The sequence below is a fragment of the Octopus sinensis genome, linkage group LG2 (assembly GCF_006345805.1).
Source record: "Octopus sinensis linkage group LG2, ASM634580v1, whole genome shotgun sequence".
In the NCBI taxonomy this organism is placed as follows: Eukaryota; Metazoa; Mollusca; class Cephalopoda; order Octopoda; family Octopodidae; genus Octopus; species Octopus sinensis.
In genome coordinates, this window is record NC_042998.1 from 84,378,792 (window position 1) to 84,406,568 (window position 27,777).

At 37.4% G+C, this 27,777-nt stretch overlaps 1 long non-coding RNA gene across 1 annotated transcript; it reads right to left on the bottom strand.

Annotated features, from left to right (window-relative positions):
• Window positions 1-1,249: 1,249 nt before the first annotated feature.
• Window positions 1,250-27,777, bottom strand: LOC115232511. Its single transcript, XR_003883637.2, has 3 exons — window positions 27,493-27,777; window positions 5,124-5,182; window positions 1,250-1,635 (listed from the first exon to the last, which is right to left on the bottom strand). It is a non-coding gene; the product is annotated as an uncharacterized LOC115232511 (long non-coding RNA).

A 27,777-nucleotide genomic window follows, 5' to 3' on the forward strand; every position in this document is an offset into this window, starting at 1 on the left:
CACCAAAGAAATGACTAGAGACTGAGACCTATGGAAGTATGCTGTATGTGAGAAGACCCGGCAAGACTAGTGAGAACATAACCTGTGGCCTACATACCTTTCCTTCTTGGGACACAAAACTCCACTTGTGAAGACCCGTTGAGGCAAGTGAAAATCAAAATCAAAACAAATCAAATCTGATATCAGAAAGCAGAACCAAAATCGAAGTCGATCAACATCAATGGAAATTGCAGCTGTGGTACCAGTGCCGGTGACAAGTAAGCGAACCATCCGATCGTGGCCGTTGCCAGCACCGCCCCAACTGGCCTCCGTGCCGGTGACACGTAAAAGCACCATGCGTTCGTGTCCGTTGCCAGCCTCGCCTGGCCCCCATGCCGGTGGCACGTAGCACCATCCGTTCGTGGCCATTGCCAGCCTCGCCTGGCCCCCGTGCCGGTGGCACATAAAAAGTACCATCCGTCCGTGGCTGTTTGCCAGCTCCATCTGGCACCTGTGCAGGTGGCACGTAAAAAGCACCCACTACACTCACAGAGTGGTTGGTATTAGGAAGGGCATCCAGCCGTAGAAACACTGCCAGATCAGACTGGGCCTGATGCAGCCTTCTGGCTTCACAGACCCCAGTTGAACCGTCCAACCCATGCTAGCATGGAAAGCGGATGCTAAATGATGATAATGATGATGATGAAAGCTCATTCGTATTAGCCCGAGTTGCCGGATAATTTTTCATTCCTTTAAGAATATTTTAGAACAGAAACTTCCCATAGATTGGAATTTAAATCCTAATCTCTATAGAAAATTATTGTTTCAAGAAAACATTGAATTTGAATTACTTTAATTTTTATGATTATAGATAACAACTTGGGTTGTAATTTCTAAGCCAGAGTCAGGCACATGTGAACGATGTCAAAAGACCATCTGCTACAAATGATATTTTTTGACACAGGGCACTTTTAAGACACCGCCAGACGCAGAACAAAAATAAACAAACTGCAACCGATAAAAGGAGCCCAAGTTATTGGCAGAAATTAAATCAGCGTGCAAATACACATTCACTTTACTAAATTTATATTCGGGCTAAGCCCAAACAGCCTGAGTACTGGAATTGCCACTGATATATATATTTACGTAGAAAGAGAACTATGTACAGCTAAAGTGGAATATATCGTAAAATCTGATATAAAATGAAATCAGAGTAATTATCTGGGAGTTGCAAGTTGAGTGAGGTAAGCAAAAACAGGAACAAAGGAAGTTGGCAAATTGATAACTTGTTTAATCAGCAAAAATTAAGTTGATAAAAAAATTCAGTATACTCTCTTAAATTTTTTTTTCTCACTGGGAAAAATTTGCACATATTTTTGTACATCATGATGACATTGAAAAATAAAACATTAAAAATATCTTTAATCCAAGTCCTTCAATTAGAGCGGTCTTTATTGGGAATAAACCATAAGGAGATTCCATTGGTGCTGGTGTATTATGGTTGAAAATTTGGTAGGGCACAGTTGCATACAATACAGCTGGCAGTCCAAGTAGCACACGAGTACTCGTTACACTGCTCATCACTTCCTCCACAGGCAGCATTACAACTAGTCAAGCTATCATAGCAGAGTGATGTCTCCACACAAGTTACTGTAGCTGGAAAAAAAAGAAATGGATACTTGGAATAATATCATCAATCATCATTTAACATCCATTTTCCATGCTGATATGGGTTGCATGGTTTGACAGGAACTGTCAAGGCTGGGAGCCACATCAGTTAACTGGGAAGATAGTTTTTGTATGTGGCAAATGCTCAGGTGCTATAAACACTGAATATGTGCAGAGAACAGCTTCTGTCACATTCCAGGGAGAAAAACAAGTAGTTTATAGTCTCCATTACCTAGGGGACCAAGTTAGTAGCAGGGATGGATGCTCTGAAAGTGTAACTGCTAGAATAAGAATAGCCTGGGCAAAGTTCAGAGAGCTCCTACCTCTGCTGGTGACAAAGGGCCTCTCACAAAGGTAGACTATGATGCATGTGTATGAACAGCCATGCTACATGGCAGTGAAACATGGGCCATGATTGCTGAGGACATGCGTAAGCTTGCAAGGAATGAAGCCAGTATGCTCCGCTGGATGTGTAATGTCAGTGTGCATATATAACAGAGTGTAAGTGCCCTGAGAGAAAAGTTGGATTTAAGAAGCATCAGATGTGGTGTGCAAGAGAGATGACTGCGCTGGTATGGTCATGTGTTGTGAATGAATAAGGACAGCTGCATGAAAAAAGTGTCACACCCTAGCAGTTGAGGGAACTTGTGGAAGAGGTAGACCCAGGAAGACCTGGGATAAGGTGGTGAAGCACAACCTTTGAACATTGAGCCTTACCAAGACAATGACCAGTGACCAAGACTTTTGGAGATATGCTGTGCTTGAGAAGATCTGACAAGCCAAGTGAGACCATAACCCATGGCCTATGCCAGTGGGCGTAACTAGCCCACATATGAATACCCTCATTCATTGGACAATAAACTTTGCTTGCGAAGACCTAGGCAAGTGAAATCAAAATCACTGACGTGGCCGATGACTACCGCCTGATTGGCACTCGTGCCGGTGGAACATTAAAAGCACATCCGAGCCTGGGGTGAAATCACCCCACTTATGAGTACCCCTCATTCATTGAACAATAAACTTTGCTTGTAAAGACCTATTGAGGCAAGTGAAATCAAATCAAAATCGCTGACGTGGCTGATGACAGTACCACTTGATTAGCACTAATGCCAGTGGAACGTTAATGGCACATCCGAGCGTGATTATTGCTAGGGCTACAGATTGGCTCCCATGCTGGTGGCACGTGAAAAACAACATTCGAGTGTGGTCGTTGCTAGTGCCACTGGACTGGCTTTCGTACAGGTAGCATGTAATAAACACCTTTTGAGCGTGGTTGTTGCCAGGCCCTCCAGCTGGTGGCATGTAAAAGCACCCACTACACTGTCAAAGTGGTTGGCGTTAGGAAGGTTATCTAGCTGTAGAAACTTTGCCAGATCAGATTGGTGCCGGTGCAGCCTTCTGGCTCACCAGTCCTCAGTCAAACCATCCAACCCATGCCAGCATGGAAAGTGGACGTTAAACGATGATGAATATAAAACCCTAACATAAAATTATACCAATTAAAAACATTATTTCAAATTAAAATAAATAAGAGAAATTTACATCTATTTTTGAGGTCTGAACCTGACATGACTTTTCACTTTATCATCAAATCCAAGAAAACTTAACAGAATTCATATATCTTTAAATTTGCAACTTATTAATTTTAATGAAATCAGAGAAAACAGATTTGTGGCAGTTTCAATATGGAGTGTTTCAATAGTTCGATTGACTGAAATACTTATGTGATTGAATTAGCATCTCTGTGGCTTACTACCCCACAAACATATGTCCCCTTAACATCATTTTCAGATGGATTAAGAATGGCATGTGTACTTTACTACTTGCATTTGCAGAGGCATTTACCTGGGGTGGGTTGAGACAACCATGACAAATGAGTTCACCATATCCTTCACAAATGCTGACTACATCTGACGTTAGTCCACTGGGAAAGCAATCATTTTGCAAGGACACTGAACTTTTTACAGTTGAATGCCCTTCCTGTTGCCAACCCTCATCTGTTTCTAAGCAAGGTGATATGTTCCTTTAGCCAGGTATGTTTTTCAGAGAAAGAAACAACATTGCTTGTATGATACTCATCTACAACCATCACATAATGTCAAGACAAAGGTATACACACACACACCATCATCATCATTTAACATCTGTTGGCCATGCTGGTATGGGTCGGACAGTTTGATTGGGCTGGCATGCCAGAAGGCTGCACCAGGATCCAGTCTGATTTGGCAAGGTTTTCTACAGCTGTATGCCCTTCCTAACACCAACCACTCTGAGAGTGTAATGGGTGCTTTTATGTGCCACCAGCACAGGTGCCATTTGCTTGACACCGGCATCTGCCACGACTGTGATTTTGCTCAACTTGATGGGTCTTCTTCTCAAGCACAACATAATGCCAAAATGTTTTGGTCATTTCTTCCATGAGGCCCAACACTTGAAAGGAGCTCAGCCACTTTGCCTCCATGAGGCCCACATATATATATATATATAAAACCTATGTAGTAGGTATAGAAATAGGGCTAATTTAGCTATTTCTCCATAGATCGAAAAAATGACAAACAACATTAATTGATTTTCAAATCTTATAAGATTCTCATCAGAGACACATCAATTTGACCATCATCATCATCATCGTTTAACGTTCGTTTTCCATGATGGATGGTTCGACTGGGGTTTGGGAAGCCAGGAGGCTGATCTGGCAGTGTTTCTACAGCTGGATGACCTTCCTAATGCCGACCACTCCGAGAGTGTAGTGGGTGCTTTTTACATGTCACCAGCACAGGGGCTAGAAGCAGCCAATCAGTTTATATATTCAATAATTCCAGTAGCTACAGAGAATTGAAGCTACTAATTTTCATACTGTACATGTTAACACTTTAATATTAGGAGCCTGTTAATGGGGATATAGTCCACACAGTACTAAGGTATGATGTATGTAACCTATAGAGTAAATATATAAACAGGGCTGCTGAGACCCCTTTCAGTCATGACTGACCATGGGATTGTACCTAGAAAGTTACCCTTCCAGGTACAAGGTTGTTTATGGAAGATCAGCAGTCACCCATGCATACCAGCCTCCCCTCTCCATGCCACCAGTGTTATCCAAGGGAAAGGCAAAGGCCGATACAGCTTGGCACCTGTGACATTGCAACTCATTTCTGCAGCTGAGTGGACTGAAGCAATGTGAAATAAAGTGTCTTGCTCAAGAACACAACATGCAGCCAACCCACAAAGCCAACGTGAGTGATGATGCCATGTAAAAAGCACCCAATACACTGTAAAATGGAAACCCTGCCAAATCAGACTAAGAAACCTGGTAAGATCCTTGGCATTGCCAGTTCCTGCCAAGCTGTCCAACCCATGCCAGCATAGAAAACAGACATTAAATGTTGATGATGAATAGTATTTTTTCTTTATTTAGTTTCAACTTTCTTTTAGGAGTTAGTGTTATGTCAATGAATAAAGGTTTGATACGTTACCAATGAGAATTGCCCCACACAGCAAAAGAATCAAGGAAATGTATTGTTTCATATTTATTCTGGAAAATTAATAAAATCATATTTAATGTCTTTTTCCAATTAATTAAATGTAGAAAATCATTGTGTTACAGAAAGCCTATAGCAATGCAGATCAAATATTAAACATCAATAATAAAAATAACAAAGATATTGAAATGTTAGTTTACAAATATTTAATTAGTTCTGGTATTTCAAGTAAAATAGCCCTTTTTTTATATTGTTAAAAGAACAAGAGAGAAAATATTAGCTTAGCATACCTGCTTTGTGTGCGTAATAGTCAAAAGAGCATGTATGCAAAGCTGAGCTGGGATCTAATAATAACAACTTAGAACTTGATAAACTCAGCTATCAGGAGCCAAGCATTTTGACCCTCATCATGTGTTCAAATCCTGGGCCAATTGTTACCAACCCGGCTGAAACCGGCTCTGGCTCTTTAGTACAGATGCCTTGTTTTCATAAGTTTTGAATTAAAATCTTCCACCAAACTTTAGTCACAATTTATGTTCCTAACTCTAGCTTAATGATAACTAGATTATTTTACTAAATTCTTTGTTATATTTAAAGTAATTGTAAGAAACATAGAGCATCTTAAAATAAATACAGTAATGAAAGGGTTAATGAGTACAAGTCAAGTGCTGATGGAACCCTTTCTCCCTCTTGCTGTCACATTCTAGATGTTCCACTGAGTCAAACAAAGGTGAAGGTGTCAGTGTCTGCCTGTGACATCATAGGCAACTAAAACAATTTGTGAAGGCATAGTACATGTTACCAAGCCATATGCACTGTTGTATCACACATTTACACACATTCAAACATGCATCCCTGCATACATATGTGGTTAATATAGTAACATATGCAGTTCTGCATACATATGCAATAAATACAGTAATACATGCATTCAACAGTCTGGTTAGAGAGCTGCATGAGTTGATTTGGTGTATCTACATCTATTTGTCTACAGCAAGAAACCCTCCCCATGGCAAAGTACAGTAAATGGTTTTCTTACAGGTTCAAATATGCCTCATCATCATCACTTTTTGTGGGGAGCACTCCATCGGTTATGATGATGAAGGTCGCAGCTGATACGATCAATGGAACAGCTTGCTTGTGAAATTAATGTGCAAGTGACTGAGCAATCCACAGACACGTGTACCCCTAACGTATTTCTCAGGGAGATTCAGCGTGACACAGAGTGTTACAAGGCCGGCCCTTTGAAATAAAGGTACAACTCATTTTTGCCAGCTGAGTGGACGTCATTGTTTAATGTCCAGCTTACATGCTGGCATGGGTGGGATGGTTTTCCAGGAGCCTGCACCAGGCCCCTGTAACTGTTTTGGCAGGATTTTTGCAGTTAGTTGCCCTTCCTAACGCCAACCACTCAGCAGAGTGGACTTAGTGCTTTTAATGTTGCACAAGTACAGGCAAGGTTTTTACTGCTGGACACCCTTCCAAACATCAACCACTATAATGTGTGGACTGGATGCTTTTTAAGTGGCACCTACATTGACAGGGTCACCAAGTAACTTGCAAGACAGAAAATCATTTGCGAGGAGAGGGGGCATTGGAGGAGGTGATCTTGTGTCAGATGATGAAAGGTTATAGTGAGACAGAGAGACAGAAACAAGTGTCTTGCTGTAGAGGAGGTACAAGGTTACCCAGCCAGAGAGAGAGAGAGAGAGAAATCAAGAATGGAGACAGAAACAGGTGTTCTACTGCAAAGAGATACATGATTATGCAACTTGAGGGAAGTGCAGGAGAAGGAGAGAGAATGTGGGAGACAGCAAGATAAAGATGGTGGCAAAGTGCCGGGCATACTCACAACAGATGGGAATCAGAATAAACATGAGATGGTTGAGTAAAAAAAGAGAGAGATATAGCTGGTGGCAAGTTCCAAGGCATATCCTTGAGGTTCGAAGGTCATAATATACATGGCAGGATATTGTGAAAGGTGCAGGATTAGAGAGTGTGGAGGGGTAGGTAAGTGAGTGGTGAAAACCTGGGTATATATAGAGTGAGGGTGGGGGGCTGTTGGATAGCAATGATATGGAGAAACAGGGCTGTGAAGACAGGATTAGTGAGTGAGAGGTAGGCATAGTGTATGAAGGAGGAAATGTGAGGAAGAGAAGAGATGTAGATTGGTTTGTTGGCGTAGGATGTGTGAAAAGTTTTCTTATGTGTGGGTGGAACACACAAGTCGGGGGGCTAGCGGATAGCAATGATATGATACAGTGAAGCAGAGCCAAGAGGACAGGATTGGGGAGTGGAAGGTAAGCATAATGCATGAAGTGGAAATGCAAAGAAGAGAAGAGATGAAGAGCTGTAGTTTGGTTTGTTGTGGTAGAGTGTGTGAGAATTTTTCTTGTTAAGTGTGGTGGGGCACACTGCGCTTCTAGAACTCAGTTTTGCTGATGGGGGTGGGTCTCTTCAAGAACTTCATATCACCAGACATCTCGGTTCATAGTCATTGTCTCCATGACGTCCAGCATACTAAGATTGGTCCTTATCATTTCATCCTGGGTCTTCCTCTTCTACAGGTACCATCCACTTTCAGTGACAATCACTTCTTTATGCAGCTCTCCTCATTCGTTTATATTTATACACATCACTTTTTTGTGTTGTCTCCCCATATTTTATTTATGGTGAGCCACTGAATAGCACAACCAGTCATTGAACAATGATAGAAATATCATAAGAAAGTCCTGTCTCTCATGTCAGTTCACAGTGCCTGCCTTTCTGGGTTATGTGGCTGAATGGGGATAACCACTCCAAAATACATATCCCATGGTCTGGTGGGATATATAGACTATAGGGTATGATTTGAGGTAGATTGGCTGCTATTTCTAACAGTAGCACAACCATCAGACTAAATATTTTGCAGTCTCTGGATTTTTGAAGGTATTCCAGTTAAGTAAACTGTATTTCACCCTCTTTGATTTCAGTAAAATGATAGATTCTCTGATGATCAATCTGTTGTTTGATAGACTAAATGTTCAATTTGTTTAATGTGTAAGTGCTGAATATTCCACATATGAACCCTTAATGCAGTGTTTCTCAACCAGGGTTCCATGAGAAAGAGTCAGATAAGCTAATGCTAATTTCATGACCATAATATTACTATACATGCACAACATATTATTAGTTATTGTAATGTAGACATCATCCTATCTAATCTATTATGTTTTCAAAAGAATATAACCACATATATATATATATATATATATAGATGACTGGCTCCTGTGCTGGTAGCATTTAAAAAGCACCATCTGAATGTGGCCGATGCCAGCACTGCTTTGAGTGGCTCCCATGCCGGTGGCATGTAAAAGCACCATCTAAATGTGGTTGATGCTTGGCCCCTGTGCCAGTGGCACATAAAAAGCACCCACTACACTCTCACTGGTTGGCGTTAGGAAGGGCATCCAGCTGTAGAAACACTGTCAGAACAGACTGGAGTCTGCTGCAGCCTCCTGGCTTCCCAGACCCCAGTCAAACCGTCCAACCCATGCCAGCATGGAAAACGGACGTTAAACGATGATATGATGATGATGATGATATATATATATGATATTTACTATATAAACTATAAATAAAAAATATGAGAAAGATATGATACATAATTTTTTGTTTTTGTGCAGGAGTTCTTTGAGACATGTAATTTATTTTCAGGGTTACACAAAGGTAAAATGTTGAGAAACACTGCCTTAGTGTAATAAATCAGCATGACACAATGTATATAGACCTTAGGAACAATCCACCCAACAGCCTTTCAAAAAGCTCCCATCTATTGAATTTCACTTAGAAAGGATGAGTCAACCTGAGGTTATGATTATAGATATATACTCAAGATAACATGCAGTGAGACTGAACTCAGAACCTCTCTATTGCAAAGCAAACTTTTTAACCATTCAGCTATGTTTGTATTCCCTTATTTCAATAAAATAAGTACTAGCCATGTACCGGTGTCTCTTCAGTCAACCATTCCCTTCTATTGCTAATTTAAGTCTTTGTGTCAACATAATAAATCAATTCTATGTATTTATTTGATATCCTCAAGTAATGATAAGAAAGAAAAAGACCATCTTTGGTATTACATTGATGTTATTTTATTCAATGCTATATGTGGGAGAATTAGTAACAAGAACAATCCAGGCTTTGTATGAGGCTGTTAAAAGTAGCCACAGTGAACTTAGTGTACATTGGTGAATAGCTACCTACAACTCTGTTCTCAACCATCCTTTCTGTAGAATGTGATTGAAATTTGCAGTTATATGTTGTGGTGTAGGAGGAAGTAGTAAATAACATTTTGAGCAGCTCTCTTTATCAAAGAAGAAATTAGGTGAATGGATATGAATGAAAAATATACACCCTTTAAGTGTTTATTATAAAGTTGATTCTTGCAAATACAAACAATCGCCAGTAGTCTAACAAGTTCCAGTGAATGCCATTCTTCTCTTTGTTCTAGTGTTTTCATTAATGCCAGGATTTAGAAGAGACAGTGATTTCCTTGTGGTAGAGAGGAATAGTTTTAAATGTATCCCATTTTTTCTAGTGTTGGTGTATGGTTGAGAAGCTTTTTCTGAAACACGTAGTTTCAGAGTTCAGTCTCAGCATACAGCACCTTGGGCAAGTGTCTTCTACTATATGGGTATATATGCACACACACACACGTGTGTGTTGTATGCATTTGTATATACCCTTACCTTGACATCATGTGATGGTTGTAAATAACTATCACCATCATACAATTGATGTTCGTTTCCAGTCTTTCATGAAAAACATGTCTGACCATGAAGAAATATTACCTTGCTTGGAAGCAGGTGAGGAGTGTTGACTGGAAGGGCCTCCAGTCATAGAAATTCTGCTTTAATAAATTCAATCTCAGCCATGCAAGCACAGAAAAGTTGATGCTGAATGGTGATGACACACACACACACAGAGTAGCATAGCTGGAAGAAGATAAAGGACACCAGCAATTGGGAGAATTTTTTGTTGTTTTTTTTAGATGGGGAGGGGAATGAAGGAGTAACACTTTTGGTTAACTGCAATGAGAAATAAAGTCCTTTTTTTTTCTTTTGAGATGATAAAAGGATACAATCTTTTTACTACTCAAAAACTAATTAATGTTGCAGCACCTTGACAGGTTTTAGTTGAACAAATTGATCTCAGTACTTTTTTCAAGTCTGGTACTTATTCTATCAGTCTCTTTTACAGAACATATCCTGCCATGTATATTATGACCTTCAAACCTCAAGGGTATGCCTTGGCACTTACTACCATCTATATCTTTCTCTTCCTTTACTCAACCATCCCATTTATATTCTGATCCCCGTCTGTTGTGAGTATGCCTGGCACTTTGCCACCAAGTTACAGAACACAAATAAACCAACACCAGTTCTCACGCGATGGAACAACAAGGGACCATAACTTCTGGTGGTTTGCTATGCTTGAGAAGGCATGTCAAGCTAAGTAAATACACTATTATGTGCCCTTACATCTCCCTCTCCACTACTGCTACACTTCACTCATCATTCCCTACTTCCTGATCTACCATTCCCGAGCCACATGGAAAACTTGACTGGTGTCATATGGAAAAGTACCCAGGACACATAGTAAAGTCGTTGGCATTAGGAAATGCATCCAGCCATAGAAATCATTCCAAAGCTGCAATTAAGGCTTGATGCAGTCCTGCTGCTCGTCAGATCCTGTCAAATTGTTCAACCTATGCCAGCATGGAAAGCAGATGCTAAATGATAATGATGATATACTCTGCTTGTTATTTTTGAGGCATGTCAGTAACAAAATGTTCATTTCATATAAAATGTATCTCTTGCATAGATATTTTGTCTTGCAGCTCATTCAATCATGATTAAATTATTGTTTTGTGGTTTATCAAACAGCTTTGCTTTCAAAGAATTACTGATTAATTTTTGCTTTTGGTACTTCATTGGCTGTTTTTGACCAATCACCATATGTATCAACTTATAGTGCAAAGTTTAGAATAGGGACCAGCAGCAGTCAGGCTGCAGCCAACAAATGGTACACTGAGATGTTGTTGTCCATGGGCATCAGAACTGTTCTGAAAAGTTTAAAATTTAATGTATTTGTGGGTCAATGAACCATTGATGACTTTTAAATAGTCTTTAGATCATGAATTGTTTAATTTTTGCAAGTGAAAGAAATGGTGGAGAATACACGGGAATATTTTTTACATGTAAGATATATGATATATATGCAGGCCATGGGCAAAAAAAAAAAATTAAAAATGAGTCATTACAAAAAGAAAAGAAATTGTTGATACCTCGTTTAGAATCTAAAATCTGAGAGCTAGTTTTGGTCACTAAAAAGTTTTTAAAAAGTGATGAAATTCACTACCTTACCAGAGGACAATTGTATGTTCAAACAACTCCAGATCGCTAACCCTTTGATCTCTTAAACTCTTGTTCTGTCATCTTTCTTTTTCCTTTTCACCCATGTTTTGAAATAATGATTCAACAAGCTTTTGATAATGAACAATGAACTTATAAACTCTGTCCTTCGTGACATTATCATTTCCTTATTATTGCCAAACATCTTTCAATGTTTCATTTTTTTCCTCTGAATAAACCTTAAAAAGCAAAAAACTTTCTGAGTGAAACAGGTTGATTTCTATAGCATTTCCATTAACCTATTTCAATGATAATGTAACATCTGTATTAAACAGATTTTGAAATTAATTTTCTGCCTCGGAGTTATTTCCCTTCTTTACACTATTACAATCACCGTCATCAGCATCATCATCCTCATTGTTGTTGATGCCATCGTTCTTATCGTCGATGTCGTCAGCTTTATCGCCATCCTCCTTATGATCGTCATTACATGCGATAAACTACTTCTCTATGTTTTTTTTATAACATTTGTTTATCTTAAACTTTCTAAAATACGCAACCCATTCCGTCATTTAACTAGTACCACCCATTACCATCATGCTAAAATATGTATCCGGCGTTTTTTCTTTTTTAATATAGAAATAAATAGGTAAGTAAAACGTAAAAAACGGAAATAGTGATGCATTTTGACGAAAGTTTCATCCGCTTCGTCAGTCATTTTATTTCTGTTAATAACATCCTTAATTTAACACACACACACACTTGATGACTAGCATTCTCTAATTGTCTTGTTTATGAAATCCAAAGAGTTTGTGTGAGTACAGAGCTATATTTTCGCAAACATCGCTTGCTAACTGACATATTTACGTAGTTTTATTCTTTCCTTTGAATTTGAATTACGTTCATATATTTCTACTTTTTGACTCCTCTTATTTAGCTTATATTACTTTAGCCTTTTTACCGACTTTAGACCTTTGTATAGAGGACACCATAAACAAATGAAAAATGGTTAATAACACCTTCCACCTATTTAGTTATGGCTCCGCTCATAACGTTTCCATTATCACTTACTGCGCCCTAATCTGAGAAAGCACTTGTAGTTGACAACAATGTCATACATGATGATTGGGCAGTATGTGAGAGAGAGAGCATTTTGAAGAAGAGTAATGCCGTTATTATTATGGTATGTTATAACGGGAAATCTTGCTGAGATTCGTCAACTAACCTTTTAGTTTGCTTAGTTTAGGTTTTAGCTTTGCTTTGTTCTTATTGCTGACAATCTTGTAATCAATTTTCTTTTTATATCTACGATGGAGACAGAAAGCCGTTTCAAAGGTTCTACTCAACTTTTTGTGACCCATGTCTCATTTAATAACCTGTTTAAACTCAGAATTCATTCTCGCTCTTGGCCATCCATTTTGCTACTGATACAATCACGAAGAAAACATTTTAAACCTTAGATCAATTTGACCTAGTTTAATCACCATTTCAACACCGAGTTGGAACACAGTTGTGTGGAAATGACTGTTCGTAAGAAGTCGTGATGGCCTGTTATTCAGCGGTATAATTTGCATTTTACAATGTTTAGTCGAAACACTAATCTGTAATATATATGATCACCATAAAACACCCTGACAATTCAAAATATATTATAATTATATGTATTCCATTTTCCTATGCTAATATTTTGGTTAGTATTCTGAGCGAAGAAAATTGGCCTAATTTAACTGCGTATGACCCGAAGAAACAAATTCTGCTTTTTCTCATTAAATGAAATTATTTTATGCAGCACGGAATTTTGTTGCGGTCTCAAAGCGACGAAAATATTATGACAAATAAAATTTAAATGTTGAAGTGAATCTAAGTTTTTGTGTGCTTTTTAAATGGCTTATAAACATCTTCCACGCCGCAATTGAAATTCTTTAAATGAAGAAAAATAAAACGGTAGGTATTTCAACTATATAAACATATTGCGTTACTAAATAAACGAACATTAGAAATACATTAAATAAAACGATGTATGAATATGAGCCTGAAGTATATTATTAATTCTAGCAATTCCAGGTTCGGTCCCACTGCACGGTGCTTTGGGCAAGTGTCTGCAACTATAAGCTCCACTCCGACCAATGTCTTGGAAGTGAATTTGGTAGACAGAAACTGTGTGAAGCCTGTCGTGTATGTGTGTCTGTTACCTACAACTACTTCACAACCAGTGTTGGTTGTTTTACGTTTCCATAACTTAGTGGGAGAAAGAGACCGCAAGAATGAGTAGCAACCTTAAAAGTAAGTACTGGGGCGATTTGTCCGACTAAACAAGTAAAAGATAAAACAGTCATATCGCGAAGACAAGATGGATGCCTCTGTAAAGTATAAAAGTAGAGTTATGTCAAATTAGTTTCGATGATTTCATAAAAACCGTAGTTAAAAGAGGTAACAGTAAACTATGTTTTGAATCTCTTAAACGTTTGTTTATCCATGTTGAAAGACTGGTTATGTTATCTTCAAAGTTAGGAAAACCAATGAATAAAAGTATTACAATTGCCTCGCAGAGAAACCATCTAATAACTCATAAAGTGTGAAAGTGCGTGGCCTAGTGGTTAGGGTGTTGCACTCACTTATCGCAAGATCGTGGTTTCGATTCCTGGACCGGACGATGTGCTGTATTCTTGAACAAAACACTTTGTCTCACGTTGTTTCAGTCCACTCAGTTAAAAATGAGTTTAACCCTGCAATGGACTGGTGTCCCGAATCCAGGTAAAAAAAAAGGCACAGGTGTTTTGCCTGGGGGTTGTCCGAGGAGTTTTTGTTCTAGGGATGTTTTGTCTTGGGGTGGTGGTGTTCTAGCAGGGTTTTGTCCGGATCCCATAAATTGCGACTTTTTGTTTCTAGCCAAAATTGTGACTTTATAACTGACTTTTTTCCCTACGACTTTATTACCGGCGTCCTGTCCAAGAGGAATGTCGTAATCTCGGTCACTTATACGCCATGGAAACCAGGTAACCGGCCCTTTTTGTCAGAGACTCGAGACAATAATGTGTAAAGATGAAGCCGTTAAATTCACTCTGAATTTATTTGATATGTCAAAATTTTCGTCGCATAATTTTGATCTGGTCTCTGATACAGTTCTACTGCAATTGAATCAGTCACGAGGTTGCAGTTGTGAGACGAAAATTTTGGTAACTCATATAATAAAATTAAAGTAAATATAACAGATTTTGTGTATTATTAAATGGTTGTGAAAAGCAATGACGTAGTGGTTATGGTGTTGCACTCACGATTGCTAGATTGTGAGTTCGATACCCGAGCCGGGCGGCGAATTGTGTTCTTGAACAAAAAGTTTCGTTTCACGTTTTTCCAGTTCACTCAGCTTTGCGATGAGGTGGCATCATTCGAAAATTAAAACGATGCAAAGCGCATTGTAACCAGCGATGTATTAACATCCTATAGCCCGGTCGATCAAGTGATCGCGTGATTAGATGGCTAGTATGTCTGTTCCACGATGTACATGCTTCCGTTTCAATTCACAGTCTCAAAGTGACTTGATCTGAGACCATGTATTGAAATTGAAGTAACTCTACATCGTGGAGACTTCGTAGTGAGTCAGCCTTTAAGGTTGTTCCGTGTGACATTTAGTTGTATGAATCAATCAACGCTTTGGATGTAGAGCCATTTCTGGTTATAACCAGAAATGGCTCTGATGAAAGTAGCATTAATTTTCTTAGGTCGTTCAATTTTCCTTAATTGATCAATAGACCAATTGAGTAAACTTATCAGAAATGAACCTATAATGACTACTGGAAACAGCTGTAAGCCAAATTTGCTCCAATAAAGGAAAGTATGTAATGACCATTATTTTAAACCGATTTCTTACACATACACGCACACATATAGAGTGGTCTAAAGTCATGCACCAAAACATTTGACATTATTATTATTCAGTAGTCTTATTTCTATCACATGCTTTCACTGCAGTAGTAGTAGTAAGCATCCATCGGTCTCGAGAGGCCATAGATCTGCGCCCAAAGAAGTCGTGTCAGCTGCTGATAATAATATTAATAATATAAAGATCTGGAAATAGAGTTAAATCTAATGTGGAGCCTTAAAACAGAAACAATTCCTAATATTGTAGGCGCATTAGCTATGGTAAAAAGAAACATTCAAATACAAAACTAAAACACCAGGACTTACAAGTATCCTACGTAAAACACTTTCAATACCGTAACAATAAGAGCATCACAACAAACCACAGTACATACCCAAGGCACACACAGCTGCGCTCGGTAGTGCAGTGAAAGCACGTGATAGAAATAAGACTACTGAATAATAATAATAATAATAATATATATATATTGATAAAAACGGTAAGATAACAAAAGAAAGAAAGAGACCTCGATATTATGTAAATAGAGGAATTTATCTGTAAATATAATATGTGACAATTATTCAGTAGCCAAGATAAAACTCTGAGTTTCGGATCCACGCCACCATCTCTTCAGTTATCCGGCCATCGGAAAAACGCTATGAAAAATGACCGTTATACAAAGGGAAATTACTGTGTTATTGACCGCTAATAAGACAAAAGAGCTATTCGAATGACCGCTAATTAAGGTAAGGGGGTAAAAAGTTCATAGTATTCGTGTAAGCGCGCCTGTTCATACCTACACATGTGCGCCCGCACACTCACGTGGATACGCATACATTCATCCACCCTCACTAAAAAAACGTACACATCTTCTCTCGCATCCTTCGCCAAATGTATATACATATACATACAAACTCACACACATACACGTGCACCGTAAAAGTTCATACATACGTCTACATACGTACAAGCACAAGAAAAAACAGGGTAAAGGGTAACAATAGAGAAAAAAGGCATAAGGGATTACACAAAGAGTAAACCACGTACTCGCATGTACGCACACATTTATATACACACATCCACCCGCGCGCACAAAGGCTTCCATATACACATCTATATAGATACAGGGGAAAATGCAGGGTGGAAGGTAGAGTACAGAAAAAAATTATGTGTAAAAAATATATATAAACCAAATTCTCTATAATATGTAAGAAATATACGTATAAAAAATATATAAATAAAATAAAAGTAAAAAGTATAATGAGATAAAAAAAACTTGTGCGTGGACACAATATAGAAGGCAAGTTCTATCTGTAGTCTCGGGGGGGACCAAAAACGTAACAAAAATTTGGCCACATATGGGCATGATCCGAAAAGTTCTATCCTTGAATTCAGACATGTAGCGGGATCTAAGCTGCTTTTCCAGAAGAGCCATCTTTCCACTACCGTTGGTGTAGGGCTTACATTTGGCTAAAATCTTCCAATGGATGTTGTAACAGACACCTTTATCTTTTAATGACCATATATGACTGGATAATTTTGTCGTTTTCCTTTTGTCTCAGGAAAACGAGCCTAAAGCTCAAGGTGTGATTATTGAACCTGGCCTTGAAATTACCCTCTGTAAGGCCCACGTATTTCTTCGTCGAAACTGTGTCTTTAGTGGGTATAGAGCCCACGGTATCTTCGTAGATGATGGTCTAGGACATGCAAGCTTTTTTATCCCTGCATGAACAGCTATTTTTGTATTGTGGTTTTTGTGTTGTGTGCGATTATATTCAGTTGAGCTGAAACTGATTTTTAAGCTGAGTTTACTGAAGAGCTTCCTGTAAGTATGGTTGACTGGAAAATGTCTATCTATCAGTGCTAAGAAACACTTGCCTATATTGAAGGTCACCTCGGATGAGTAGGGAGGTGTGAACCAGATGATTTTCCTATTCCTATGTATATACATGTATGTGTGTGTATATATATATATTCTAATACATTGCCTCGCGTTCTTGCTTTTTCCTTGTGCCTTTTTTTCGTTTTTTTAAACTCTATATATAGAGATAATATATATATATATATATATAACTTTATAATAATATATATTCTCCGATTTGAAGCGACAATTTACGAACTAACCCTCAAATCACCGCTAACACGGCTCCTTGCTCATACGATTGGGCCAAACGCTCGCCCATCAATTTCAGCCAAATTTAATGAATATATACTTAAACTAATACTACATATAATATACCGTTGACACCGTCGAATTGAATGATACTGTCCAGATGTCGAAACTACAATGATACCGGTTAAGCAGTTGATCTTGAGAATGCATGTTCGATATGGTCATTGTCTGAATATTCATATATCTTGGGGTTTCGTTATTCTGAGTTATCCTTCGAACTTGTTAAGGGCTCATACTGATTACATATATTATCTTCATTGGTAATGTTATGGTAGCATGATAACTAATGCTTTCTAGTTTTGGGAGGTGACATTATACATACATACATATATATATATAGACACACACACACACACACACACATGCATGCATGCATGTGTGCGCAGTTTTGTGGTGTTAGTCTGCATACATCACGGAAGCCTAACGTTTCGGCAAATAGAGAATGGCAGCGTTTTTCAAACTTTGGTGCCGACCCTTCAAAAAAGTTTGAAAAACGCTGAAGTATGGTAACTATTTGATAGACTAATTTTTTTTTAATACGTGGTACTCATTCGATTGACTAAATTCCTCAGTGCCCCAGCACGAATGCAGTCCAATGATTGAAACAAGTAAGATGATAAAAGAACAGCAAATATCGAAAATATTAACTCGATGAGATATCAAGTTTCAGCTGTGAATTTTCAATATTCATTAAATTTCTTGAAATGTAGATATTCTAGCCTTTTGCTTCTAGTGTACATGTTCTCTTACAATATTTCTGCAATTCGAAAATCTACATTTTCCGGTAATAGCTGAACTATAATTTAATAGATACCTCTTCAAAATATCTCTTACATGAATGACGCAAACTTAATGGGGATCTACGCACATTACATCTAAGTATAAGAGTGTCGTGTGTGTGTGTATGTGTGTCACAGAAAGGAAATGAAATGATACTCAAGAAGGAATGAAGGCGCGAAGATGGAGAAGATAAAACATATCACAGTCTTTGATGAACTCTTTCCTTAGATGGAATAAGAGAGAAAACGAATAAATTTAAAACTGCCAACTTTAAAACCATGACGTACTTAAGCTGTTGCGTAACTCGAGTAGAGGGGAGCAAGGTGGTGGGTGGCACCCCGAGTGACGTTTTTATGTGTATTTAAAGCATACTACATCTATGTGAAAATAATATTATAATGGTATACAACGTAGTTAATCTATATCTATCTGTCGTTATGTATGTAAAAATTGACCAAATAAGAGAAGCTAAGTGAGAGAATGGATGTTTATTCCATTACTTTCTATATGTAACATATAAATATGTACATTTTTTAGAACATTGTCATTTTATAAGATTTTGCTGGCAAATTTTTAAATTAACAAACATTTATTTACATGAAAAATTATCGGAAAACTTTCATCTAATTCTTCCAAATCTTTCTGTTGAAACTGTATTGAAACCATTTGAAGGGAATTTTCTTTTTATCACAGCAATTGGTCACACACTAAAAGGTTTAACGGAACCCACTGAAGCAAACCAGCACGATCAGCGAGGCGAGCCGCCAACGTTGACAAGAACTTCATGGTTAGTAACCCAATTCCACCGAACGTCTCAAACGCCACAGGTTGGGGGTAATAATTCACTGTCAGGTCCCGATACTTCAGGGTTTTCTTCCGTTCGGCTACGGAAGCAGTGACCTTCCCATTAATTGCAGCATCCAGGATGTGGGAAGGAACAAAGGTGTCGCTGACAGTGGTGTCCCAAATGAGGTACCTACCTCGAACCCGGAGGCAGAGGGTAAGACAATCTGGTCTCTTTCCATCACTTCTGGATAACCCCTATGGCTCCAGAATTGAGGGGATATTAATCCGAACCAGGGTTCGCTTAATGATTAGGTTTAGCTCGGTGTGACAAGCGAAGCGGCCAACATTTAAGTGGAAGACAGACCGTGAAGATCTGTGGGGTCAAGAGGCCTACCACAGTGGCATCACAGTCCCCACACTCTGAGTGCGAAGGAGATGCGGAGTTCATCCATTACTTGACAGATGTTTCGTATTTGTGTGAGTTACATAAGCGCTACATCATCCAACACACAAATACATATATATATATATATTACACAGGGGTTGGACAAAATAATGGAAACACCTAGCATCATAATTTTGAAATATCTATAAAACAGTCAAAAGCTTGTTTATTTTTGTTTTTTTTATTCATTATTAATGTTGCTTAATATGTTTTGCTAAAATTGCTGTTTCTTTTCAGACATCATCAGAAAAAGGTAATTGAAATGCATTAAAATGACAGATCTATCGGACTTTCAAACAGGTCAAATTGTTGGTGCTCGTATGGTAGGCGCTAGCGTAACGAAAACAGTCGAAATGTTTGGTGTATCAAGAAGTACTGTCTCGAAAGTAATGACAGCCTTTGAAAAAGAGGGAAACACCTCCTCGTCGAAACAAAACTCCGGAAGAAAATCAATACTTTCAGATAGGGACCGTCGGACTCTTACGTGAATTGTCCCCCTCCACCGCTTAACAACCAGTTTTGGTGTGCTTACATCCCCGTAACTTTGCAGTTCGACGAAACAGACCGATAGAATAAGCATTAGGCTTTAAAATAATGTGCTGGGGTCTATTTATTTGGCTAAAATCTTCAAGGTGGTGCTCCAGCTTGGCCGCAGTCTAATGACTAAAACAAGTAAAAGATGCTCTTCATCATTGGGATTCTTAGATTTTCAGAACACGACGGTGAGGTTAAATCCTAGCCTTAATCACGATAGATCTTACTGTAAGCTCTGATTATTTGAATTCCTAGTGTGTGTGTGTGTGTGTGTTTTTATATATATATATGCGCAGACGTGGCTCATAAAAGGTGGGCCTTACGGTATATCTTCTGACCCCCAAACACTGCTGGCCTAAGACCTCTTTCCATCATAATATTAACTGCTCTACATCTTAGAGTGTGCTTCTCCTCCGGATTTATGTATTTCTACGAACGATATATATATATATATATATATATATATATATTTAAAAAGGAGATGTGGAACACGAGTTGTGATATATAAAAAAAGGAAATGAAGAAAATGCTGACAAAATAATTTAAGTAGGGGAGAGTGTATTTAATTAGGTGAAAGTTCTTTTTACCGGTTGCGCATTTGTTATGCTTATCAAAAGATATTTTTTTAAGAGAGATAGAGTTCCTTTCTGATAGATTTTTTTCTCTTATCTGACTTTATGTTGGGTTTGCTGTCTCTTATATGTGAAAAAAGAGGCTCCAGAGTTGTTTAAGATTTGCTTGGTTTCGCGTCTAAAATTTCTTGTGGACAATTGTCAATACAATTTTGATTGGTCATTATAAAGGGGTCACGTGAATGTTTGAATGGAAGTTGGTGTTGGGGTAAGAAAATAGGCTCCAGAGATGTTAAAATTTGGCTAGTGTCGCGCCTAAAATTTCTTATTGGTCATAATAAAGAGGTCACGTGGATGTGGTCATAATAGAGAGGTCACATGAATGTTGATGTGGGTGGTGTATGGAGTTTTCGAAAATAGCGTTGTTGAAAATTCTTATTGTTCAGGCTGGTCAGTAGACGTCATGTGGATATTTTAAATAACTTTTTAGTGCGTAGTTAAGGAGTGTATTTTCCGCTTGACTGAATTTGAGCTGGATAAGTAAGTTCGTTAGTAAGTTCGGAAGAGCTATATGACTGTAAATATTGACTTCACACAAACACGTTGCTTCCCGATACAGGCACAAGGCCAGCAGAACTATAAATATTGAAAATTGTACCCACACACGCACACATATATACACGCGCGCGCGCCCCAACATACATATAAACAGACACACACACATACGCGCGCGCGCGCACACATACATACATATAGCTCTTCCTGTCCTAAACGAACTTACTTATCCAGCTCAAATTCAGTCAAGCGGAAAATACACTCCTTAACTACGCACTAAAAAGCTATTTAAAATATCCACATGACGTCTACTGACCAGCCTGAACAATAAGAATTTTCAACAACGCTATTTTCGAAAACTCCATACACCACCCACATCAACATTCATTCTAAACATTCACGTGATCTCTCTATTATGACCACATCCACGTGACCTCTTTATTATGACCAATAAGAAATTTTAGGCGCGACACTAGCCAAATTTTAACATCTCTGGAGCCTATTTTCTTACCCCAACACCAACTTCCATTCAAACATTCACGTGACCCTTTTATAATGACCAATCAAAATTGTATTGACCATTGTCCACATAAATTTTAGGCGCGAACCAAGCAAATCTTAACAACTCTGGAGCCTCTTTTTTCACATATAAGAGACAGCAACCCAACATAAAGTCAGATAAGAGAAAAAAAATCTATCAGAAAGGAACTCTATCTCTCTTAAAAAAATATCTTCTGATAAGCATAACAAATGCGCAACCGGTAAAAAGAACTTTCACCTAATTAAATACACTCTCCCCTACTTAAATTATTTTGTCAGCATTTTCTTCATTTCCTTTATTTATATATATATATATATATATATATATATATATATATACATATATATAACATTTTAAAAAAGAAGCTCTGTACAATATGTATTTTTGTGGAAGCTCATCTGTGAGCGGCAAATTCAAGGGTTGCCCCAGGCAGTGCTCACATTAGCTACGTCACTGTACTTTTCAGCCTTACACAACGGCCGTTTAAAAAACAAAAATAATTTACGTTTTAGAAATATATGAACGTCACAATTCATTTGCAGTAAATAATATCGTTGTGGTTTATACGGCCTGTCCTGTGATATAATAACTATTTAATTAGAAATTAGTGAAACGTTAAATTAACATTTTAACTAATTGGCAAAATCATTAAAGTTTTATTTCGAAAACATTTAAAATATTCAGAATCAGTTAAGTCTTTCATTGAACAATGCGAAAATATGTAGGAGTGGAAAAGGCGTTTTTTATAAATATATTATTATTGTTATTGTTGTTGTTATTATTATTATTATTATTCAGTAGTTTTATTTTTATAGCGTGCTTTCACTTCACTACCGAGCGCAGCTCTATGTGCCTTGGTACGTGCTGTGATGCTGTTAAGGTTACTATATTGAAAGTGTTTTGCGTAGGATGTGTACAGTGCCCAGTAGTGCAATTTTCTGTATGTTATATATATTTGTAAGTCCTGGTGTTTTTGTTATGTATTTGTCTAAATATTTTTTATCATACCTAATGCGCCTACTGTGATAGGAAGTGTTTCTGTTTTTAGATGCCACATTCGAGTTATCTCTATTTCCAGGTCTTTGTATTTTGAAAGTTTCTCCATTTCTTTTAGAGAAACGTTGTCATCTGCTGGTATTGATACATCAATTAGAAAATTTCTTTTCATGATCTCTGACAACTATATCTGGCCTATTGGCCTTAATTTCTCTATACGTGTGTATTGGCATATCCCAAAATATGGTTGCTTTTTCGTTTTCTGTGACCTTTTCTGGTGTGTGCCTATACCATCTTTTTTCTGTTGTTATTCCATAGTGTTGGCATAGCTTCCAGTGTATGTAGGTCCCAACTCTGTCGTGTCTGTGACTATATTCCTTCTTAGCCAGGATTGGGCAACCAGAGATAATACGATTTATAGTTTCTTGTCCATCTCCACATATTCTGCAGTTACTTGTTATGTTTCTTTTCATTATATGTTTTTGGTAATTTCTGGTGGGGAGGCTTTAGTCTTGTGCTGCAGTTAAAAACCCCTCAGTCTCTGCTTTGAGTCCTGAGCTTCTCAACCATTGCTGGGATTTTTCTATTTCTTTTGCATTTAGTTTAGTCCAGTATTTGCCATGAAGGGGCTTTTCTTGCCATCGTTTTATCATGGTCCGTTGATGTTCTAGTTTTAGTTTGAATTTCATTTGTTTTATAGCTTTTGCTGTTTCTTCTTCTTCATATTTGTTAGGTAGTATGATTTCTTGTTTGTATTTGTCACCTTCCTTAAATACTGAGAACGGTTTTTTGTTTTGCTCGTGTTTTGTGTCTATTTGTACTAGTTTTTCTTGCTTCTGAAGTGGGTATTTTTGCAGTCCTATGGTGGTTATTTTATAATGGTTTTCCAGCTGTACAAAGCCTCTACCACCTCCTATACGTTGTATATATAGCCTTTCTATGTCAGATTTTGGGTGGTGCATCATAGATCCTGTCATTATTTTTCTTGTTTTCCTGTCTATTTTGGTTAGTTCATTTAGTGTTCAGTTAGGATATTGTAGCTGTAACTTATAACTGAGATGGCTAAAGTGTTAATACCTATTATCTTGTTTTTAGCATTGAGCTCTGTTTTTAGTGTTGATATAACTCGTCTATAGTTTTCTTCCTTTCTTTTCTCTTTCATTTGTGTGTGTTGTATCATATCTAGTTCATAGATTCCTAAATATTTGTATGTCTGGCTTTGGTCTAATTCTCTTATTTCATTGGCTATATCTAGTGTGATGTTGCTACTCTTAACTAGTTTTCCTCTTTTCAGGGTTGCTTTGGCACATTTTTCTAATCCAAATTTCATTTCTATTTCTTTGGTAAATCAATGTACTGTCTATAGTAGTTTTCAGCTGTTTATCATTTGTAGCGTATAGTTTTAGGTCATCCATATATAAAAGGTGGCTGATTGCTTTGCCGTAACATTTGTATCTGCATCCTGTTCTATTTAGCATGTCAGTGCTAAGCAGAAAAGGAGTGGAGAGAGCGTGTCTCCCTGGAATATTCCTCTTCTAAAGGGGATTGCTTTGGTTTTCACGAGTCCCTCTTTTGTTTGGAGCTGCAGCACTGTCTGCCATTTATTCATGGAGCAAGTCACCCAATATCTTACCCACTGAGATTTACTTAAGTGTTCCAATATCCTCTTATTTAATAGAAATTATCTTTATTTCTTATAATTTGTAATAACCTTTATTCATTATTATAGTAATTCGTGGGAAATACTGTATAGTGAATTTATCTTAAAATATAGAATAATCGGCCAACAGCACAGATTTCAGATATAAATTTTTAAATAATTATCTTTTCACTGACATAGAACATTTTCTAAACGTAAATTGAATTGCTTACTTAATCTTAATCCCTTTTAAAATGATTGAATAATAACGTCTCAGGTTTCTTAATCGCCATCCTCATTATCTTCTCGACGTCGTATCTAATTCGTCAAGCACAACTGTTATTTGTAATGGAATAACAAACATACCCATATGCAAACATTTAGCTGCTCTGTTTCTTAGATTGCGCAATGTAATACACATACAAATATTAAAGACAAACATGTGTGCGTGCGTGTGTGTATGTGTATAAAATGTGTTAAGGATTCAACAAGTAGCATAGTACTAGCGCATATATATAAATACATACACACTCACATGTGTATGTATGCATATATACGTGTGGGTGTATGTGTATCAACTATCATATTCTCTACACTCTCCGCTCCGCTTTTATATCATTTACCATTCTTGAAATATCACTTCAATATTTTTTTTTCTCACGTTAGACATGTTTACATCATGCATAGCAATACAAGGTTAGTAGGTTAAGTTCCATTAGTTTACAAATGCGTTTGATTGATCCGAGCAGATTGCTTCACAGCAGTATCAACAATGCTTGCCATAACTGTCCATTGTTACAGTAGGGTCGACAATAATCGTTACATTTATACTTGTTTGATCAGTTATCAAAAGAACTGCTTTTGTTGTCTGCGCAGAAATTAAACCGATTTCTGAGTGGATGGACTGAACACAACTTAAACGAACAGAAACTGTAAACATAAATACTGTCACACAATAAGCTTGCAAGATGGAAGGGATAGTTATTTATATCTTTTCATCCTTATGGTATTAAATAGATGCTAACATTTTCGAGTTATTCTCAGAGCGTGTTTCATATTCATCTGTAATATTTATTCTGTAATATTGAAATGATGGGTTCTGAATAAGGCACAAGGCTAGCAATTTTGAGGAAGGGGTTAGTCAATACCATCGACCTTTGTAATTGACTGGTACTTTATTTTATTGATCCAAAAAGGGTGAACGGCAAAGTTGCCCCAGCGGGAACTGGAATCAGAACATAAAGAGAGGCAACAAATACGATGCTCTAATGGTTCTGGAAGTTTGCATGAAGTGCATGAACAGCAATGTAATTATATGAACAAAAGTCTCTCCGGACAAAAATTACACATAGCAAAAAGTAAAATTAAACAATTTGTTTAAAATTTTCAACGTCCCTGTCTCGTAGAAGAGCGCCATGTAGGTTGGGATCTTGTGCTTGTAGTGAGCTCTACACACAGGTATCTTTAGGGATGAGACCATCTTAATGCAGCAGACGTGGCCAAGCTATTCATGCCGTCACAGTATGAATAAATGATACATACTGAGATGTATGTAATTGTTTAGAACACGACCATTCCAGATGTGCAGTATCCAACGTGAATATAGCAGATTGAAACTGACCAAGTAGACATGCATATTGTCTTTCCTTGCTGCCTTAGAGAGAGTAATTCAGTATGCTGTACATTGATTTTGGTGGCTCTGGTGAATATATTTTGAATTATTTTGAGATTTACAGTTATCATTAAAAAAGAAAAGAAATACCCTTAATTCATATTGGAAATTATATACAACACTAATAATAGTGGAGAAAAACTACGTTACTTTAGTTATATGTGTAGGTGTCAAAGTTGTACCTAAAGCTCAAAGTTTGAAGCCAAATTTTTCTTCAACCTTGCACTGGCTCAGCTCAAAGTGCGCCGGGTCCTGGTCAGAGAAATTGTCTTCGCTAATGTTGTCGCATTGTCGTTTTACACTCTGACATCCAAACTGTGTGTTTCCTTTCACAAGCATAGACTCTCTAAACGCATTAAAGTTGAACTTTTATGTATTTCATAACGGTTTGACTCAACTACACATTAAGTTTCGTGGACGTAGAACACGTCGACATCATCAGATGTTCGAAGTCAGTGTAAAGAGAATTTAAAAGAAATTCAAAATAACTTGTTAGGTGAGTTTTTACAGTACATGCTGTCACTTGGCAGCCATGCCTTTCACGCAAACTCTTATATCATGTGACATCATCAAATCGGTGGAGCAAACATGATACAATTATTCGATTAACTGAATAAACTGTTCGTAGAATTAACGTTTAAATAGCTGAGCATTCCTCAGACATATTTACCCTTAACTGAATTCTCTGGCTGAATCGGCGAGACACAATGTGTGACTAAATTGTACCTTTGAATTACAAGTACAAACCATCTGATGGGCCTCAACAGTGTCTCATCAACCCAAATTCACTCACAACGTATGGGTCTACCCGTAGCTATTAAAATATGACGCTTGATCATGCATTTGCATATAGACACGTATACATATATACGTGTCTCTATGATGTGAGTGTGTGTGTGTGTGTATATATATATATATATATACACATACATATACACGAAGCACACAAATCTTGCAATACTATAATCAAAAAAGCAAATTAGTTGGAATTATGCAACTTTTACTGAAAGAAAAAAAAACTGGAAAAAAATTGGAAGCGTATTGTGATCAGCGATGTATAATATCTGATGGTCTGGTCGATACTGTAATAATACTTCAAAACCAACAATATTCTAGATTACGTTTAACCACTTTGTTTAAAGGTACCAAAAGTTGGATATAAGTTATGCTTGGTTTTTGCACATCTTTGGGGATGGATGCGATTTTCCTTTGTATATGTGCCCTGTTACATGCGTGGCTTATACGTTTATATTTAAAAAATTAACAGCGGTCAAGATATATTTTACAAAAATAAAATATAACAAAATAGAAAAGGAAAACAACAATCCATTTTACAAGGTTGGACAAATTCATGCAAGAAAAAAAAAACAAGGTAATAGAAACAGAAAAATAAAGGAAAATATCCTAACTTACATCGCTTCTTTTCAAGAAACAAACGTTGAAAGGTCGTCAGTTTATCACAATGTGAAATGGAACTGGTAAACAAGAGCCAACCAATTTAAGAAAGTGCTTCTTCTCTTTTCTCTTGTGTTCCCATTTACGGCTCTGTTTTATAATTGTTAAATACTTTTTCTTTTATTTTTATATAATTTTTATTTCATTTAAATCTCAAGTTTCAACTGCGACTGTTATTTAACCAGTGGAAAACACTTCTAAGTTTTAAACATTCCCCAAATCGTTATGCGTATATTTTTTATC